Source organism: Lynx canadensis, chromosome A3 (assembly GCF_007474595.2).
Source record: "Lynx canadensis isolate LIC74 chromosome A3, mLynCan4.pri.v2, whole genome shotgun sequence".
Taxonomy (NCBI): domain Eukaryota; kingdom Metazoa; phylum Chordata; class Mammalia; order Carnivora; family Felidae; genus Lynx; species Lynx canadensis.
Genome location: NC_044305.1, coordinates 105449641 through 105457731, shown reverse-complemented (window position 1 = coordinate 105457731; position 8091 = coordinate 105449641). Strand labels below are relative to the sequence as shown.

The window sequence follows — 8091 nt, the reverse complement described above, 5'->3', positions numbered from 1 at the left end:
AATAAATAAATACCTTCCCTTCTTCCCTCCATCATGCCTATCTCCCTTTCCTTTCCCTTCCTCCCGTACTGTCCCATAAAACCCGGGGATTCCTGGTCCATAGAACTCTGGGGAGAAAACAGATGGGCTTAGGGAACCCTTCTGAGCACTGAGATGAGAAGTGATTATCAGAGGTCACTGTCTTGGTCAGTTCCTGTTTCTGGAGCAAAGATGCCAAAATCTGTTCCTTTTTCTTGTGAAAAATGTAGGGGTTTTGACTTCCAAAATTCCCAGAATTGATACTGTCATTGTGAGCTGTCTATGTTTCTGTCTGCCTGTGTCTGTATTAAGGGTCTGCCAAGGCTTCCTGGGCCTGCTCCTCATGGGTGAGTGTCCAGGGGCGGCCTTGGAAATGATACCTCATCCCCTTCTCCTCCCCAGTTACAGTGCCACCCACCACACATGCCTGAAGAGGGGCAGGAGCGTTAGGACAGGCCTACCTCTGGCTCCTACTTCCTTCCAGGACCTTGCAGAAGAGTCCCTCCCCAGATCTCAGTCTGGCTTCTCAGAAGCCCCTTGGAGAGGGTAGAAATTAAGCTGGTAACTTGGACTCAGAAGTGATGTGGGTCAGTCTGGGGAACTCTGTCACTGTCCTGCTTCCACACTTGAAGCCATTCCACTCCCAAGGCAAGCAAAGTCACCACCAATCCCTGCTCCCAGCCTTGGGCCAGGGCACCACCTTCTGTGCTCCAAACCTTTGAAAAGGCGGACAGTACCACTTTATGTGGAATCAGACCCTCCCGGGCCCTGGGCAGAGAAATGAGGAGGGCCAGCATGGGAAGTACTGGATGGGGAGATGGAGAAGGGTAGGAGATGGAAACGGGCACATCTGGACAAAGCCAAACCCAGAGGCTAAAGCCAGGGTAAGAGAGTGAGACTGGGCATTAGGATAAAGGTTAGGATCACAGTATGAAGGTCAGAGAGATTTGGGATAAGTAATGGTGTCAGGCCCTCTGGACTGGGCACACCTGAGGGGTGCAGGTGAGAGAGGACAGAACAGGACCTAGATAGTATTCTCTCCATATGAAGGAAGCAAAGATTAGAGCTTTCTAGCAGAATCCTCATCAGGCCCGCTTTTCTTTGATCTCTGCTTCTGTTTGTACTATGCGCACCCAATTCCTTCCTCTTTCTCTCATTCATTCATTCATTCATTCAACAAACATTTAAATAGTGTCTTTACTATAAGGCAAGCACCACACTAGACAGTGAAGTCCACAAAAATACTAAGATTCAATCAGTCATTGACCTTGTGGAGGTGTTATCTAACTGGGGAGATACATTTATAAACAAATTATTCACAAGCCTGTGTGAGAGATGAAATTATGTATGCAGTGGAAGCAATCTGGGGGAATAGAATACAGTGGAGGGTCAAGGAAGTATTCACGGAGAGGGTATGGGAGCTGAAAGCCCAGGTGGGACTCACCAGCCGGAGAAAGGAAGAGAGTAGCCTCAGGGTGATGAAACAGTCTGCTGGCTATAAACACAGAAGTCCTCCATAATGAGTTTCCAGTAAAGGGCCAGAAGCTCTTCAAAAGTTCTTCTACTTTTTTAAAGTTTATTTATTTCGAGAAAGAGAGAACATGCATAAAGCGGGGGAGGGGCAGAGAGGAAGACAGAATCCCAAGCAGGCTCCACAGGGTCAGCACGGAGCCTGATGAGGGGTTCAAACTCACTGTGAGATCATGCTCTGAGTTGAAATCAAGAGCTGGATGCTGAGCCCCCTCTTTTTTTTAACTATTACTCATTGAATAATAGAGAGTACGCATGTACGCAAATAGGGGCGGGGCAAGAGAGAGAGGGAGAGAATCCAAGCTGGCTCCCACCGTCAGCGCAAAGCTGTGTGAGATCACGACCCGGTGAGATCATGACCTGAGCCGAAGTCGGATGCTCAACAGACTGAGCCACCCAAGGCGCCCCCAAATGCTATTCTTGACTGGACAGATCCTGAGTCAACCAGCCCCTGTTCAAGCCCCCAGGAGCTACCCTCCTAGCAGAGGTTAACCTGGGCCCCAAACTATGGTCCTCCATGCAAATCTTCCCCTCCCCCTACTTATGTTGTGGTCTTGTCCAGGGGTGGAACGGGAGCTTTCCCAAGCTAGGCTGACCCCAAGAAGGTTTTCTATCCCCTCATGCCTCCACACTCTGGAAAGCAGCCTCATTACTCAGGCCAATTCACCGCTCAGGCTGTCTCTACCACCCTGCACTCCTCCCCCAGCCCTCATACTAGAGCACCCAGACTCCTGCATTCTCCTGCGGGATCAGCCTCTCCTTCCAAGCCAACTCCTGCCTCGCTCTGTAGTAAAGAGAGGCCTCCGCAGCAAGCCGCCGAAGGCCAGGCCTAGAACATTTGCAGATATCAGGCCAGGGCTTTCTGAAAAACAGGGTAGGCTGGGACGTGCAGAGGTCTCACTGCGCAGAGCTTCAGCACCCCCCTCCGCAGGGGCCCACACGTCGTGTGCGAGCTGTGTGCTGTGTTGCGCGCCACCCCAGAGGCTGGGGGCCCGATGGCCGATCAGCAGGGGTGCAGTACCACTCCCCACAGGGCCTACCCAGACAACCTGAGCCACCGACAGGTCGAGGAGGCAGGAGGCTGGGCTGGCCCGGGGAGTCTCTGGGGGAGCAAGCCCGTGCCCCTTCACGAGCTCCGGGGACGCTCCCGGGGGAGGGGCCCCCGCCGGTGCGGGGGCTGGGAGCCGAGCCGCCCCCTGCCTGCGCCCCGCAGCGCCTGCGCACGCTCCCTCGGGCGCCCTCCCCGCCCCGCCCCGCCCGCCCCAAGCCCGAGCGAGGCGCCGCGGGAGGAATTCCAGCCATTTCCTCTGCGCCGCGCGGTATGTGGCCTGCTCGCTGCCCGACCGCAGCGCGCCCGGGAGGTTGGGGCCGGGCGGCGCAGGCCAGTCACCAGCCGCGTCTGGCAGCTGCCCGGGCCCCGCTGTCCCGCTCAGGATTCCCGGCCAGCCGCCCCTGTCCCGGGCCACCAAACCAGCCGTTCCAACAGCCCGGGCCTGCGCGACGCCCCCGGTTCCGTTCCTCTCCTCTCCTCTCCCCGCCCCGCGGGGCCGCTCTCTCGCCTTCTGTGTTTCCCCGCTGCGCCCCCTCCCAGCCCGCCGCCGGCCCTCTGGAGTCCCCAGAATCTGAGTTTGAAACTGAAGTTGGCACTTGCTGCGTCACCTTCGGGCAAGTCCGTTAGCCCTTCTAAGCCTCGGTTTTTCCATCTGTGAAATGGTGACCCTAACAATAGTGCTTCCTCATTTGTGCTGCCTTTAGGTTAAGGGAGGAAAGTGACTTGCAGGACAAACGTCAACGAGGTTTTTGTTTCTCTGGGTATCGCTACTGCCCTTAGCTTTCCTAGATCTTCCTACTCATCCTGCCTGTGGCCTCTAATTCCAGTCTAGTTTGCAGAAGGAGCAGTCAGGGCTGGCTTTACAGGTAGGCATGTGGATGGCTGCCTGCCAGCCCAGCCTGCTCGAGACTGCTCCCTCGTGCCTGTACAGAATGCCTGAAGGTCCCAAAGCAGTCTTCCTATGGATTATTTGCCCTCTGGTTCTTGAAAAGCTTAAAGGACGGCTATTTAGTTTTTTGTTTTTTGTGTTTGTTTGTTTGTTTGTTTTAATTATGTCCTTATAGTCTGAGAGCAGCCAGACACATACTGATTAGGGAAAGTTGAAGGTGCGGGCCTTCAGACTTGGACTCTAGTTTTGCTGTTCTGGAACAGAGGATGGGCCACCACGTGTTCTCCAGGCTCCTCTTTCAAAGTGCAGATCCCCAGAGAGAGAACGTTCTTTCAGGCTTTAACCCTTTGGAGGAACAGCCCCAAGCAACTGGGAGGGTGGGATCGCTTCCCCGGCCGCCCACACCTGCCTCACCCACGCCCACAGCTGCCATAAATATAACGCTAGGTGGGTCGGAAAGCCCCGGGTTTCACCAGCCCGACCAATTTGCAGACACAGCACGAAAGAGCCACTCTGTCTCGGTGTTCCCCCAGATGGCCCCTTGTTTTGATTTTGTAACTTTCGTTCCAGCCAGAGTCCCAAGGCCAAGAACAGCCCTTGCAGCAAGATGTGCGCCCCTCATTCCTCACAAACGCTGCAGCCACGGACTGCATAAATCCAGGTAGAGACGGGCCCAGAAACACAGGTGCTGTAAATATCCTAGTCCAGCCGGGAGACTGAGCTCTTGGGCAGCCCCTTGCCAGCACCCCTCTCTAAGCCTGGCACTTCAGGGCCACTGGGGCGCTGTAGGCGGGTCTCCCGGAGGTGGGAAGGGCAGACTGCATGTGTATCAGAAGCCTGATTGGTTCCCCTCTCTGAGACCCCATGACTGCCCAACCTAAGGGTTTTCCCTCTACCCAGGATACCTCTCCCTAATTCCCAGTCCTAGACACTTCCTCCCTCCTCTGGTATTTGTATAGAAGGCTTCTCACAAGAACCCCATGCTGGGACCAGGCTTCAAGAAAGTCTGACTCCTCTTTCAAGGTAGACCAGATGGTGCCTTTGGCTGGAAGGCAACCACCTGAATCAGATTTAACAATTTACGATTCGATTCTAAATTTTTGGTAGCACTTTTTGTTGGCGGTGAGGGGGGGACAGGCTGGAAGCAGAGTAGATTTAAAAGAGGGGAAAGAAGAAGCAAAGAGGGGATAAAGTCCCACTAGAAAAGGGGACTCTTTTCCGAGCAGGCTGGTTCCCAAGAGCTTAGTGGGACTTTCTAAGCCAGTCTCCTGGGCCTGGGACTTGGTGGGGTGCAGCTCACTGAAGCAGAGTCTGTTGGATAGCAAGAGACTTCACTGGAGAAGAGGTTATTAGAGTTCTCACACCTAAGGCTCAGGGACTCAGACACCAAAAATGTCCCCCGGAAATTCAGACACCTGATGGCTTGGAGAGAGGTTAGCAAGAGCAAAGCAGGTTTGAAGATGATGCGTGAAATGGATCTGAACTATCAGTTTTTAAATACGGCTGTAAAAATAACTTTAAATAAATTGCCGCATTAGAACACAGTAGGTAATCCTTCTAAAAATGTAGTCACAATTCCTCTTCCAATGTGGGAGCATACTCTTTAATCCCTATGCTAAGGAAGCTTTGCCAGCTCTATCTCAACAAGAAATCCTACTTAGAAGTCACTATTCATTCTCCATTTTACAGATGAGGAAGCCGGTACCCAGCTGGCAGAAGAGAGGTTTGAACTCAGGGATCTGACTCCACTGGTCATGACTTGAACTTCTGCTGGGGGATAATCAATTCTGATGGCCTTTCTGACCATCAATGGAAACAACTCCACCGCAGTCTTTAACTGCCTTTAACAGCAAAGAAGACATTCCTGCAACACTCACCTGCACCTAGCAGATCTGAGTGCAACCTCATTAAACTGAGTGGCCTCAGGGGACCAACTCCAAGACCCCAGTGAATGGAGGCACAAACTGTCCATAGAAACACGATTCTAAATGGACTGGATATAAGTCACAAGGTCAGGGTCAGCCCTGGACCAGCCCTTCCTGTGTGATTTCAGGACCACATGGAGGCCCAAGTGGCCTTTTTACTAAAAATCAACCGTTAAAGAATCAGATGTGTGTTTAAATTTATATAGGTCACTGGTAACTCACTTTGGACCACTGGCCCAAGACATATTTTGTCTGACTTTCGTAGCTTTTTTTTTTTTTATTTGAGAAAGAGACAGCATGAGTGGGGGAAGGGCAGAGAGAGAGAGGGAGAGAGAGAGAGCGAGAGAGGGGGAGAGAGAGAATCCCAAGCAGGCTCCAAACTGCCAGCACAGAGCCCAACTCTGGGCTCAAACTCATGAAACCAAGAGTTGGACACTCAACCAATGGAGCCACCCAGCTGCCCCATCCTAGTATTTTTATTTAACTACCAAACATTTAAAATTGGAAGATTGCACAGAAATATCTAGGTTTTTTTTCAGCTTCTCCCCCAAATCTCTCCCTGCACTGGCATGGACTCTGACTTCTCCCACCTTCAGGGCTCTCCTATCCTGTCTTCCCCGCTACAGCCTGGCCCATTGGGGTTTGAATTTGCTGACCCTCATCTCCTTCACTAAAATGCAAATATTCACTAAAGAGGTAACTATTGAACCTCGTTGGTCACATACCAGTATGGACATTTTACCATACTTACAGTATTAGGGAGATTCATTGTGGTAAATTAAGGTGAGGGTAGGAGAGAAAGTGGGGCTTCCCCAGACAAGGTGTTAGGCCCTCCCAGAGCAGAGCAGAGAAGATTTCTAGGGTCCTAGAAGACCACAAGATGAGAAATTGTTCAAACAGCTGTCATGGATGTGCAAAAGAAACATCACCTATTTCTCAGGAGCTCATCCTTTCTTCTAACTCAGCGAACACCAAGCTTTTTTTAGCATCCTGGGCTGCCTTCCCCAATCCTCCTTCTGTAAGTGCCTTGGGTAACATCCAGAAGCAAACCCTGGAGATGATTAGAGGGCCGCCGACTCAGGCTGTGAGCGAGCCCAAAGGAATGGGTCTGGCTTGTGACCAGGATAGAGCTAAGCCCAGAAGAGGAGCTGAATGAAGACAGGGACCAAGTGATTAACTGGGGCCTGGGCAGCCAGGGACTGAAGCACGATCTCATTCACCAAGATGGTGAGCAGATGTGTTCTCTGAAACGTGGACCACATGAGGGAAAACCATCTTCCCTGAATTTGGAAGCTCTTCCTGCCAAAGCAGTTTATTGTGCAGACAGAGAGGGAAAGAGGTTTTGTATGGAGATGTGGGAACGGATGACATAGCCTTTAGGTGGACTGATAGACCTCGGGGCTGCCTCGTCCTTCCCCAAATGCCCATCTGGGAGGGTTGCATGTCTATGACTGTTTGAACTCATACTTTTTCTGGCAATAGCCCATGTGACAGGTGTCAGCAGAGCCCTGGCTGTGTACTCTTGGACAGGGAGAGGGGTGGATGTGATGAAGTGCTTTTAGGGCTTTTAGAGAAACAGGAAGTTCAGTAACAAGAGACAGGAAAATCTGACTTCTTTCAAAACCAGTGGACAACATGGCAGTCAGAATTGTCGTAACTGCTGGGTGCAGCATTCGGAAAAGGTGAAAAATTACAGAGTGGGGGTGGAGGAACTTGCCAGGCTGGGACAGGGGCACACTCTGTTCAGAGAGCTTCCTTAACCTTCCCCCATCATCAGGAGCCCCAGAAATCCCTCCTGAACCCCAACACTCAGATTTGCTACCGTCGTCTACTGTGTATCCAATAGGACTAACCTCACTGTTTCCTTGTCCCTGTTTATGTCAGTTCTTAAATCTCCCTGGCTCCCAAGTCCCCTTCCCCCCCTTGCTTCCAGACCTCTTATCCCCACCAGGCCCTGTCTTTCCCCAATTCTGTGGCCTTCTCTCACCCTCCATAACACCCAAAACTCTTCTCTGTGGCCTCTAGATTTTATGACCAATGGCTAGCAAAATCTCCCTTGTCCTCAACCAATTCTCTAATCATTCTCATTGCTTCTTTCCCTACAGGACACCTGGGTCTCCCCTGAACTCCCTGCTGCCTGGCAGCCTTCCCAAGCGAGGCCTGGTCTTTCTGTCACAGCCCTCATCCTAGGCCTGGAGGTGAGATGGGTGTCCTGCTTGGTCCTCATTGTCACTTTTAGGAGTATTCTCTCCCTTCTCTGTAAACCCTTGCACCTCACATTGAATTTCACGTCATCAGACAATATGAATCACGACTGTCTTCTCTTGCCCCCCAGGGGTTATTGTTCAATTATTCTAGATCCCGGTTCACTGTCACTCTTTCCAATAGCATCTTTTTTTTTTTTTTAATGTTTATTTATTTTTGAGAGACAGAGCATGAGCAGGGGAGGGGCAGAGAGAGAAGACACAGAATCTGAAGCAGGCCCCAGGCTGTGAACGATCAGCACAGAGCCCGATGTGGGGCTCGCCCTCACAAACCGTGAGATCATGACCTGAACTGAAGTCGGACGCTTAACCGACTGAGCCACCCAGGCGCCCCTCCAATACCACCTTAACTGTTGGCAATTGCTGTAGATACAGATGACCCTTCCAGTACTCAGGCCACTCAGTTTGTTCAAC

At 51.7% G+C, this 8091-nt stretch overlaps 1 long non-coding RNA gene across 1 annotated transcript; it reads left to right on the top strand.

Moving 5' to 3' along the window:
* Window positions 1-2816: 2816 nt before the first annotated feature.
* LOC116738008 lies at window positions 2817-5618 on the top strand. Its single transcript, XR_004343479.1, has 3 exons — window positions 2817-2867; window positions 4059-4149; window positions 5178-5618. It is a non-coding gene; the product is annotated as an uncharacterized LOC116738008 (long non-coding RNA).
* Window positions 5619-8091: the final 2473 nt, after the last annotated feature.